General features: G+C 47.5%; 1 protein-coding gene across 10 annotated transcripts in view; it reads right to left on the bottom strand.

Annotated features, from left to right (window-relative positions):
• LOC135897135 (uncharacterized) overlaps positions 1-12,637 on the bottom strand; it is a 771,735-nt gene that overhangs the window by 244,876 nt on the left and 514,222 nt on the right. Inside the window, exon 5 of one of the 10 annotated variants that reach the window (XM_070538704.1) lies at positions 10,103-10,220. The exons of the other annotated variants lie outside the window; for them this stretch is intronic. The gene's annotated coding sequence lies outside the window, so the exon portion shown is untranslated. Of the gene's footprint in view, positions 1-10,102; positions 10,221-12,637 lie in introns of those variants that run through there. 10 annotated transcript variants of the gene reach the window in all.

Raw genomic sequence — 12,637 nt, 5'->3', positions numbered from 1 at the left:
AAGACGAGTACGCGGATGAAAAAGTGCTGCGATTGAAGAGAAAGAAACAGAGAGAGTGAAAGTTGCATTAGCCGGCTTATCGTTTAGATCTGGCGGTATATGAGCGTGTTTTGAAGAAAATAAAGGCGTTTTTTTTTTTTCCATTGTTTCACAGTGCGATGTACCCTGTGGGCGTCCATTAGTGGGCTATGGTTGCGCTCTTGCGAGGAGAAAATAAATAATACCAAATCAAAGTGATCGCGGATTAAACGGCGTAATGAAAGCAGAGGGAAGGACAAAAAATGAAGTGTCCCTATAACTTGCTGTTTTAGGCACTTAGGTAATGCAGTCTGAAACCTTCTACTTATCCATGATCGGCAGTCACAACAGTAATAGTTCGTACATTTAGTGAAGTGTGGCAATTATTATGTTGCTCGTGCTTCCGAATTGTGAGAGCGAGCCTATATATCCTTCGACAGTCTGGCAGAATTTACAGTGCGCAACGAGTACTGCCGAAAGAAAGCTGCAGGAAAGATGACTTGTCCATTTCGATTTCCTTCAAACCTTATAATGCCGAAGCTTTGAAACTGTTCCCTTCTCTGGGTGTGTATTCTGTTAATCGAAATTATCTTTCCCGAAGATAGCTGTTTTGATGATTTTCCGAAGATAGCGTAGTGATGGATGATACAGCAAGCAAGTGAAGAACATAGTGTCAGCTTTTTTTTTTTTTTTCTTGCAAGTCTTATTTCTAAAGACCGACGAAGAGCGCAATATGGGTACATATTTATGAATTCTGACTCACCTATGTGTTCAAAATTCATCGAAATGCTTAACCTCCTTCTCCGTAGAAATTACCTGTCCTTGTCAAATATACGACCATTAAAAATATTTGCCGTTGTTTTCACTGTTTCCCAATTTAGTCTGACACCACTGCCGGCCACAAAGCTGCCCTTAATCACGTTCGCTCGTTCATTCATTTAACCATTCATTCAATGATTCCTTCATGCCGTGGAAAAACTGAATGTTTTTCAAAGGAGATGTCGAAGAGAATTTCTTAAGAAGAATGCGATATCTGATGGAGTGAAACCGTTGGGTGGGCAGAGACCCGGGAACGTTAAGAAAGAGCCTGCTTTGTCCTTTCCCGGAAACAACGAAGTCAAAGTTACTCCCTGCTCACAATATCGTGGACACCTAAGGGTACGGGGTGTGGGCTCAATCTCAATTGACCTCCTATGCACGTTAAACTCAAGGCGTCTACGGCTTGCCGAGGTTCCTTCAATCTGTCTGTCAGGCCAGCACTTGTACTGGATTATTTTAAATCGAAGCTTTCTTTGACTATCCCTCTCCCCCCATCCCATCTCACAGAGCACCACGCTGTTGATTTATCGTCACGACAAACGCAATGATGTTGCAAACGAGCAGAAAATTCGAAGCAAAGTTGCGTTTCCTATAAGTACTTTTGTAAAGACGAAAATCTTCCATCATACCCGAAGAGCGAATTGCAGTAAAGCCACGTGAACCATGAACCATGTCTAGGAGATTTGATACGTTAAAGAACGTTGGTCTACACTAATTAGTCGGTATTATCGGCCGCAATTTTCACGCCTGTGCACGCCACAGAACGGTAAAGCGTTGGACTTCCTTTTCGGTGTAATTTTGATTCGACAACTTTCGCGTGGTACTTTGTTTAAAGGTCGCGCGGATCCCCAACAGCGGTGTAAGGCTGCGGCTCTAGCACGCTTCAGATCCTTCGCATTCCCGACGAGGTGGGAAAGCTTTAGCAAAGACCAAACGGATATGGGAGCGTTGGGGCGATGCTACAAAGTGGGGAGTTAGAGAAACGACTCAGCCAAGGCTGCGCGGGTGCGTGTTCCCCGTTGGCAAGGAGCTGTATACTATAACGTACTACACGGGCCAAACCGGGGAGTGGGGAGGGAGGAAAAGGAGGGATGCGAACCGTTGCCAATTGGGGCAGAGACAAATTAATGCCCACTGCTCATTTGCATAAAGCGGTGTAGCGTTTATCTTGCGAGCGTCGTAATTGACCGGGGCCAACGCAGCAGCCAGGGGAGGGGAGGGCACGAGGGGAATGAACAGGGAAGAGAGTTCACCGCGCTTGCCCCGAAGAGCAAACCTTAGTCACCCATCTGCGCGGCACACATCTGCGATGGGGGAGAGGAGGCTGGTACTTACTCAACGGGAGGCACAAAACGAAGCTACTGGCCCCTGGGAACGTACAGTGAGTGAACGCGGGGACGGTAGCGGAGGGGAAGGTGTCTTAGCGTGGGTTCTGGCTGAGTAAGACGCGAAGCGATCTCATATATGAAGAGAGCTAACTTTATACGTTACCGACCACGCGCATTGTATAAGGCAACGGCAAGGACCCTTCCAGTTGCGCACGTATCCTAGGCAACCACCTTCTCGGTTTCTCCTCCGGCTCGAGTGCACGAGCGTGTGCGTTTGAGCGTTTAAGCGTCCGAGTCTGAGGGCAATACTTCTAGTGCCTTTTGAGCACGTGAAGTGAGATTTCCCGGAGCGCTTGATATAGTTCCAGAAGAACATTCCCTTTGAGGGGTGCTTTAGCATACATGTGTACAGCTGCGCGGGTCCTGGCAGCTGGAATTATTCACGAAGGTAACGCACTTTGCAGCGAGCAAGCTAGCCCTTCCCTAAGAGAAGTTGCCGTATGAAGTTATGAACCGCGCGAGAGCATACAGGGAATACGCGGAGGATGAGCGCTGGGAACTGCTTAAATCTCTCAAACCAGTTATCTGCGCGAAATGGCACTGACGCAATGATTTAAAAAAATGTCCTAGCAAAAGTTGCTAGCAATTTTTACGGGACATTACAAATGCAATTACACTACATGAAATTAACGTAAATTACGAAATATAAAAGGCAAACACGAGTAATCTGTATTGATACACTATCATTCTTCAAACCAGAATGGCTGATCACTTTGTCCCGAAGGAAATTTGAACAACAAGACAAAGTGTTTACAAAACGATGGAAAAGAATTCGTCAACATAGAGCAGCCAAGAGAAGTCTCAGAATGTAGTAAACATTTCCAAAAGGGGCCGTTCTTGGCAAATTCCTTCGTCAATCCCAAACTAACTTGTCCTACTCGACGTCCCTTTGTTGAAGATAAAGGTACTTTGGCTTCAGAGTGATTATTCCATTGTAGGTAAAGTGGTCAGCAATTTTAGAGCCATCAATTCCACATCAATTCTACCTCAGAGCCAACATTCCGACGAGCAGATCTGTCGACCTAAAGGATAGCTCCGGGCTTCGATCCTTCGCCCAGTGTTGATCAACTTAAGTAACAAGGAAACTGGAACGCCACGTTCTCAGTACGAGTAAGCACTAAAGATTCACCTTTCGCTGGACGCGAAACAAATGTACGCCACTCAGCCATCAGAACGAAGTAAAAAGCAAATATCTACACATCTTTATAAACTCACGGACATGTTGGGTCCCCACTCAGTCTTCCTGCAGTCAGCGGTTTCCATCCCCAGTGTCATAAAAGGAGTGCAGCAGCTGCGGTGAAACCCCGAGCGGAAGGATTGATAGACCGAAGGAAGCGGCCCGGGTTCTGCCCCATCTTTTGCGGCCACCCCCGTCCCCAGAAAGCAACATAAACATCGTTATCACCAACAAACAACGCGGCACCGGCTGGAGGACGCCACCGCAGCGGTAATCGGCCGGCTCCGCATGGCAGCTTGCGGAAATCAGCACGAGCTGTGGCACGTCGGGGATTTGCTGCAGATGCGCTAAATGGTCACTTGTAACCCGATAACAACGAGCCGGCGAGACCGGCTCGAACAACCCAATCGTCCGGAGGGAGGACCCTTCCCCGCAGAGTGTCCGGCCGTTTGGATGCCGAGAAGAAAGACCATGTCTCGCGCCTTCGCTTGTTGTTGTCCCCCCTCACCTTTCTTTTTTCTTTTTTTGCCATCTTCCTAGGCTTGATTCCTCAGCAATCTAGTTCCCCTCGCTGCCAACAGTACCGAGGTTTCTAAATGAAACAGTGGGGTACAGTTCGATTGGCCTTACGCGTTCTACAAGATGATTTTATTGTAAACTAGGACGGATTACACAGGCTGCAAATAATGCAAGATATCTTGGAAGCTGCTCCTCGAGCTTTCCAGGATTCAGGCAGCAGTCCGGCTAGTGGTATAGCGTTGCACACAGGGAGAGCCCCGTCCATAGCCGTCGAAATGGTGGAATTAGCTCAAGTATTGAAGGCATGCAAGCAAACATTTCTGACGACAGAATATGGGTGCAGATTGTTTCGAAGAAGCGATATCGAGTTTATCAAAGCCAGGAGTTTAAGCAGAAGCCACCCTGCCATTCACAACCACCCTGCGGTGCTTTCAACCTAACGTGTTCACACGTAGCTGCATCGTACTAAAAAACAACACACTGGGGCATGCACTGTAAAATAATTTACGCCCTAAGAGTGAAAAAAACGTGTAAATGTGTCTATAACTCTCACCCTTAGGGCGTCCATTATATAGATAACATCCTAAGGGTGTGAGTTATAGACACATTTACACACTTTTTCACTTTTTAGGGTGTAAATTGTTTTACAATGTGGATGGCCAGAAACCATCCTATAATCTCGGTCGCCTTCAATCGCCATCCATCCTCCTCTTCCTTTTAGTGACCCCTAAGATCGCTGGTACTTTGAACTAGGAGAACTGCGGTGGACTTATCAGATCAAGGCATCTGTTTAGTTTAGGTATGAGGAACATTCACAGTATTCACAGCGATATGTGGAGACGTGCTAACAAACCAACATAGGTATATATAGGTATATATAGGTACATAGGTATATATAGTTATATAGAAGCACTACGTGCTTCGGTGTCTGTTTGCCTCAAGCGTTGGTTGATGAGATACTACTCTACTGTGCTCAAAAAGAAACACAGGGGAAAAAAAAAGAAAAAGGCTTAGCGCGTCATTTGCGCAGGTCGTACTATCTACTGCGCCTTGAGTTCTTGAAGTTTAAATCAAGAATGCCTCCCACCTATGTAAAACGGGAGCAGGGGAAAGCGGAGATGGGGTACAGTGAATAACGCACCAAGACCCTTAACCACCGAATGTCCTTACGCCAAAATTGTTCGTAACAGCCAGTTTCAGCCAATGCTGAAGCCGGATATATCAGTGAACGCAAGCGGCCAATGGCAAACAGCACTTTCGGTTCTAGTACATCCTTATATCGGACGACCTTGAGGATACCCATGTTTCTGCCACTACTTCCTGTGTTTTCCACGGACACGTACTACTCGATACGGCATGTCCTCAATCTCCGTAAGCACCAACACCAAAACTGTTCAATTACAGCAATCACGGAGAAGGAAGTAAAAAAAAAGAAAATAAAAAAAGATTGGGCGCTCCAAAACGCGCGAACGATGGCGGTGCCACACTCGTCCCGCTTGACGTGGATACCAATAAAACGACAGTTAACAGTGGCACGACAGTCCGCGCACTCAGGGTGCGGCGACCGCACCGCGCACTCGACAGACCTATCCACGCCGCGGGCCACGCAAGGCCGAGACGCTGCGAGCGAGATCGCCGCCGAAGCCACATTCTATAAGGTCGTCTCGCTCCGATCGGCGCCAGTTACTTGGTTCCCGCTGAGGCGTCTAATGCAATAGCGTTCACTCGCCGTACACCCTCCCCAAAGGCAGTATAATACGGTCAGCTATAGCAGCCAGAGGGAAACTGCCCGGCAGGGCATGGCCACTAATGCGAGTGGGTGCGTTCCTAAGTGGCCAAGAACAGCGGCGTTTGCGGCTCGCGGGGTGGATAGACGCGGCAAGAAGACCGCGCAAGCCCGCGCGCGAGCTGGCGAAGGAGGCGTTGGTCCGGGCGCCTGACTTATAGGAGTCGGAGTCGGCCGCAACACGGAACACAACACGTACGCACACAGACATACTTACAGGTGGACGTTATTCGCGTACGCGCCGGAAACACAGCCGCAGCGAGAGGGGCGAGCCTAAGGAACGCGCTCTCTCGTCGCATTCTCCCAGGGGGTGCTTACCCGCGTGATCCGTGTGGCCGTAAAGCGGGCTTTACGAGCGGTCTCGCGTCGGTCAAGCCGCCGACACGGCCGTTCGAACGCCGAAGGACCCGAACTTGCGGCCGCGCGCGGGAAGTCCCGGCGAACAATACGTTTACGGCTTTCCTCAATGCCTCTCCCTCTTTCTCGAGTTCTCCACTTCCTTCCTTGCCTTCCTTTTTTTTTTCTTGCGATAGGCAATGGTGTATACAACGGAACGTAATCCTTGAAGACGGGATGTGGTGGGAAACTGTGGTTGGCCGTGGTCACTTCACGCAATTGGTTGCAGCCAACTTGGCATTGCGGTTCGTGGTTGAACGCACAATGTCGACAGCAGTACTCATAAACGGCAGAACGCTGCGCGGTGAACGCTGCGCTTGGGTTCCTGAGACGTTCCCGTACTTTAGTTTTCTGACGTGTAAATAATATTGCGGGCACTGTCAACTAATCTGCGGCGCCTGTCACAAGCGAGTCGTTTCTTGCACGTTGCACCTGGAAACACCTAAGCCCAAGTACACAGCAATGTGGGTGAGCAAGAATAAATTTGTTAAGGATATTAATTTGATGCATATACTTCTTCTTAGCTGAGTGATAAAGCACATAATCGAGGGATGGGTGACGCCCTCATATGGCTGAATTGGATAGTTAGTTAGGAGCAAAGAGAAGAGAACAATTATGATTAATTGCCGTCGAACATAGCCGCATAATCCTTCAGCATGGCGCAATAACTTGGATGGCAGTCGAGGGCCAAATTAACAAAGGTTTCCTTTGTGTAGGTAATTTACCCTCACCCGACTCCTCCGCCATCATTTTCTCGGCTATCACACCTGACACGTGCTTGCTTGTTCTAGCAACATTCACTGTGAACCATGTGCATTGCGATACGTGCGGCAGAAGGTCGATGCAGCGTGGACATGGTTACTTTCCGCGTGTCATGGAAGTACTCTTGGACAATTCTCAGACAGAAAGCTCTCCACAGGTCCGCAGCTGAAGTCGAGAACTACAGCAAGTGTTCTTTTCCCTAAACCATGTGCGATATCATCGCAGTTCATTTCAGTTTGCTAAAGTCGTATTACGTAAAGATTCTTTTCATCCGATTCTATCCGTTTGTTAGCATCTATCACGCGTTAGGGTCGATCTCGACGATAGCGGTGGCGTGGCCTCGTGTAAGTCAACGACGAAGAGCAAAAAAAAAAAAGGAAAATGGAAAGAAACGTTGCATCACGCGGACCCTGACTTACAATGTGGCTGTGCTGCTAACAGAAGCCCCGTGAAACTTGTCTTCAGGATCGGAAGCTCTTCCGCGCATTGACGGGTTCCTTAAGTAGCGAGAAGATACGACTATGTTACTGGTACACCTTATAATGGACTGTGTCTTCGACTTTGTTTTGAAGTCCAGTTGCAGATATCACTTGCCTTGCGGATCTTTAATGGTGATTGGCCTATGGATCCCGAACAGTCTAAGAAGAAGCACTGGCACGAACAAAGTACAACGCAATAAGTGTGGCAAGAACAGAATGCCAGATCATGTAGTCAAGAAGAATCTACTAAGAAGCAAACGTTTTCTCAGCACTGGAAATAAGCGTGCAAGCGAGCGAGATCTGTCAAAGTCGAAGTCACCTGTCAAGGCCATTTTCTCTTTCAAATTTGACTTTCTACCTGATATATTAGTAATTTTACGAAATATGAAATACTTCTTTCATTTCTCAATACGCATGCTTATAAGGAGGTAACTCCATAGTAACCACAACAAGTTGTAATTCACAGCATAACGTATCTTTCTTATCAAGCCTTGATCGACATACAGCCAAGGCGATTTTAAGAGCGTCTTCTTCTGCAGTGCAAATGACACCTTGACAAAGCCAACTTTACGAAATGGAAATGTAACGGGTGTCGTTATAGAAAAGGATGATCCGGGAAAGAAATTCCCGCTTACACAGTCGCCGAACAGTAATAAATTTAATGGGCTAACTGCACGGAATTATCAGACATTTGCCCTCACGGAACCGGCGAATGACCGTTACAAATTTGTAAAGCATAGTCAAGATACTGGATTTTTTGTGTGCTCAACAAACCAGTGCCTTTTCGACAACCTGCATACGCCGAGTCAAGATTTCATTGAGCTGTCGTGAGCGGACTTTCTCGATGTCAGCGAGAGATGGCGCCAGAGTGAGCGCATTCCCTCTGAGCATTGTATTCGTTCGTGTGCCACGCAGAGCACGCCCAGAAATAATAAAGTACACATGTTATACCTTCGGTATATCGATTATCCGTCTATTCGTAACTTAAGCCTGATACTGATTGCCCCGAAATAGTAACATCATACATTGAATTAATATCATAACTGAAGTCTTCCTCAGTTACGCAGAAAACCTTTCGTTTTAAGGAAGCAAGGATAAGACAGCTGTGTAGGACAAGAGATGACGCCTTCATTGATAAAGCTATCAGAGCCTCACAGCATACGCATCAAATAAGAAACGAACCTTCATGATGTCACATTCAGCATGACGGCACACCGTGGTTCAAAGCAGTACACATTGCTGTCTTTCTTTTTTTTTTTAAGCGGAAAGCTTTTACAGCACTCCTCGCTTGATTTTTGCTTGGGAAGAACAATAACGGGGATAACAAGCGATGTCGCCTTCAGATCGAATCAACATGGTGAACTGGCGCTCTATAACAAGCTGGACAGCGGGGGCAGGGCGTTCGTAATTTACAACTGGAGACTGCACAAGCCAGCAACCGGGACGCGCCTTCAGCAAGCATTAGAAAAAAGAAAAATGAGAAGGCCAAAACAAAATCAACAGAAACTAACACCTCGAACAAAGATAAGAAAAGGAAAAACAGAGAAGAAGAAAAAGAATAAACATGGGGGGGCGCCAAATAATTGAAGTGGCAAGCCGAAACCGCCGCAGCCGCCCGTCGAGTCCCCCGCAGATAAGTTGTCATCGACAATTTGATTTTCGACGCTTTCTGGCCGCACGCACGCTAACGCTGCCTTCACTGGATCCGGCTGCTGCCGAAGAAGTATAGGGGAGCAAAAAGAACGTTGAATTGGAAGGTGTATAGGGAGGCCGGTATGGGGAGTAGGAGGGCTGGGTGAGATCGCTGCGACAAAAAATACCTCAGGGAGCCGCACCTTTGAAAGACGCCGCACACTTCCGTGTGAGAGAGGACCGCAGGAGTCGAAATGAAAGGCAGACTCGGTTTTTTTTTTTTATAAATAACTATCCAAATAACTATACAAAACGATTCGAGTGCACTCTTAAAGCACGTTGTGAAGGCAATTCGCATGGTGGCACGCACGTACGCTCGCAATTCCGGAGAGTGATTCTGTCGCGCTATTTCGCTTCTTGTTCTTGTTCTTCTTCTCTTTTTTCAAAGCTTCTGTAGAAGCCGCTGCTTTGTCACCGCTGACACGTCGAGGCTAGAGCCAAGACAAATCGGTACAGCGCGTAAACTTTCAACACAAGAAATAACCACGAAGTGCTGGAGAAAGAGAGAATGCAGCCGTGAAAAATAACATGAACGTCGGCATTCAACGCACAAAGTATTACTTAGACAAAGCAGAAAAAAAAATATCAACGAGTACTAAAACAATTCAAAACAATACCAGAAAGTACATCGGCAAATGGAAACCGCCTCATAAGATGCGGACAGTCAAACGGGCTCAATTAATATTTTTTTAAAAATCGGTTTGTTTTGAAGAGCGCCTCTTTCTTCTTCAGTTGCGGTTCTCTCTGAGACAACTTTCATATTTATTTCCTCCGTATCTATTTCACTTCGTAGTTACTCCTTTGCAGAGATAGAGCCAAACCTAGTTTACACCCCCTGTGCACCCTCAAACGCAACGATTTCCCTCGCTTCGCTCCGTGGCATGTACGCGTGAAACGTTCCGGGAAAAGACTGGTGGATCGGGACGGAAGGTCGAGGAAAAAGCGCGAGAGGGGGGCTTCACCACGCGATATGCCATGGCGGTACTGGCAATCGCGTAGATAATATTCCGAAGTCACGTGCCAGCTTTCACAAGGGACGCACGCGTGGCGTTTGGGTGCTAGATTTCCTATAGCTCGCTCGCTAAGACCTCGGGGTAACACGGAACTCCGGTCTAGGGGCCACAGAGCCGAGCCTGGAGGGGCAGTTGCGGCCGAGGAAGTCAGCCTCCTCGAATTCACAGTCACTGGAAGTTGGGGGGGGGGGAGGGGGGAAGAGGTAGCCGGTGTGGATGAAAAGACCTTTAAAGCAAGCAAAAGGAGGATCGCTAAATTAGGCAAGAAAACGAACACAAGAACAACAAAAAAGTTTAATGTTTAATACTAAGGCCGACGTGTCAAATAAAGAAGATAAACCAGACCCGCTTTAGGAAAGAGGGATTTCAGACTAAAGAAGTTATGTCAGCCGCCTCCGCCACCCTCCCCGAAACCAACGGCCAGCATTTCACCTCAATCAAGATGGCAGAAGAAGATGAAGAAGAGCGGAGGTGTGGAGGAACGCCTGCTTGCACGTGCGACTTGTAGGGCGTCGCTACTCCTCACGGTGCGGCCACCACGGTGAAGACCACGGCGTTGGAAATCTAATATGTCCTCGGCGCACCCTGCTTCCCCTTCAAGCGCAGTGGGCTGTTGTTCAACATCTTTTCCGTCTGCCTAGCTCTCTTCATTTTCTCCATACTTGTCTTCTAGTGGGATACGCTTGCCAGAGCGGCAGCTTGGGCGCGTTGGTAATCCATAAAAACGTTAAAAAAACGTGAACTGCGACACGGCCGAAAAAGACACGCACCATGCCTTCTTGTCCGTGTCCAAATAGCGCTTTTTTAACGTTCTTATGTACACATTCTGCTTTTCTGCATGAACAACCTGCTGCTTAAAACCACGCACAAATGTTGTAAACGTAGCCTTTTCTTATAATTTCCAAGTTCTCATATTCCTTTCGTTTGGGAATGGCCGAGAGCCCGATGTGCGATTACTGTGGGTGCGAGGAGACCATCGAGCACCTATTGTGTACTTGCCCCCACTATGATGTACAACGCCTCTCTCTGCAGGAAACTTTACACCGACTAGACTTACGACCTTTCACCGAGTCAAAGATACTCGGACCGTGGCCACACCCGTCACTGGCACGAAAAGCGAATCGTGCATTACTGCAATACTTGAGGTACACCGGTTTAAGAGACCGTTTATAGTGTCCCTGTGCATAGTGTCCCTCCCACACGTACTCTGTGCTTACTCTCTCCCTTTCTTCTTCTTTCTATTCCCCTTTCCCCCACCCCCAGTGTAGGGTAGCAAACCAGATACTCTTCTGGTTGACCTCCCTACCTTTCCTGTCCTTGCTTTCTCTCTCTCTCTTCCAAGTTCTCCGTGAGTGTACTTCTAATTCAGTATTGGTTATCGCAAAAGCGCAGGTTTCCGGCATTATAGTAATGCGAGAGTTACCCGGAAATTAAATTTAAAAATAAATAAATTATGGGGTTTAACGTGCCAAAACCACTTTCTGATTATGAGGCACGCCGTAGTGGAGAACTCCGGAAATTTCGACCACCTGGGGTTCTTTACCGTGCACCTAAATCTAAGCACACGGGTGTTTTCGCATTTCGCGCCCATAGAAATGAGGCCGCCGCGGCCGGGATTCGATCACGCGACCTCCTGCTCTGCAGGAAATTAAATTCTGATTTGCTATGAAAAGTAACCATAACACTTACATTCAATATACTTTCTTGTGAAATCTCCATCTCATTTACCTTCCTGCGATTTGCTCGTTTATGCATTGAACTACTTGCACTAGGACGGGTGACTTTTTTTCTTTCTTTTTTTCGACACTGTTGGAGACACCTGTTTTGAATGCGAAGTTTTGTCTACGCTCTCCTCAGAGCCTTTCAGTCATCATCAGCCTAGTTACGCCCACTGCAGGGCAAAGGCCTCTCCCATACTTCTCCAACTACCCTGGTCATGTACTAATTGTGGCCATGTTGTCCCTGCAAACGTCTTAATGTCATCCGCCCACCTAACTTTCTGCCGCCCCCTGCTACGCTTCCCTTCCCTTGGAATCCAGTCCGTAACCCTTAATGACCATCGGTTATCTCCCCTCCTCATTACATGTCCGGCCCATGTCCATTTCTTTTTCTTTATTTCAACTAAGATGTCATTTACCCGCGTTTGTTGCCTCACCCAATCTGCTCTTTTCTTATCCCTTAACGTTACACCGATCATTCTTCTTTCCATAGCTCGTTGCGTCGTCCTCAATTTCAGCAGAACCCTTTTCGTAAGCCTCCAGGTTTCTGCCCCATATGTGAGAACTGGTAACACGCAGCTGTTACACACTTTCCTTTTGAGGGATAGTGGCAACCTGCTGTTCATGATTTGAGAATGCCTGCCAAACGCACCCCAGCCCATTCTTATTCTTCTGGTTATTTCAGTCTCATGATCCGGATCCGTGGTCACTACCTGCCCTAAGTAGATGTATTCCCTTACCGCTTCCAGTGCCTCGCTACCTATTGTAAACTGCTGCTCTTTTCCGAGACTGTTAAACATTACTTTAGTTTTCTGCAGATTAATTTTCAGACCCACCCTTCTGCTTTGCCTCTCCAGGTCAGTGAGCATA

Source organism: Dermacentor albipictus, chromosome 5 (genome assembly GCF_038994185.2).
Source record: "Dermacentor albipictus isolate Rhodes 1998 colony chromosome 5, USDA_Dalb.pri_finalv2, whole genome shotgun sequence".
In the NCBI taxonomy this organism is placed as follows: domain Eukaryota; kingdom Metazoa; phylum Arthropoda; class Arachnida; order Ixodida; family Ixodidae; genus Dermacentor; species Dermacentor albipictus.
Note: the sequence above shows the minus strand (reverse complement) of the source record. Positions and strands in the feature narration are given on the sequence as shown.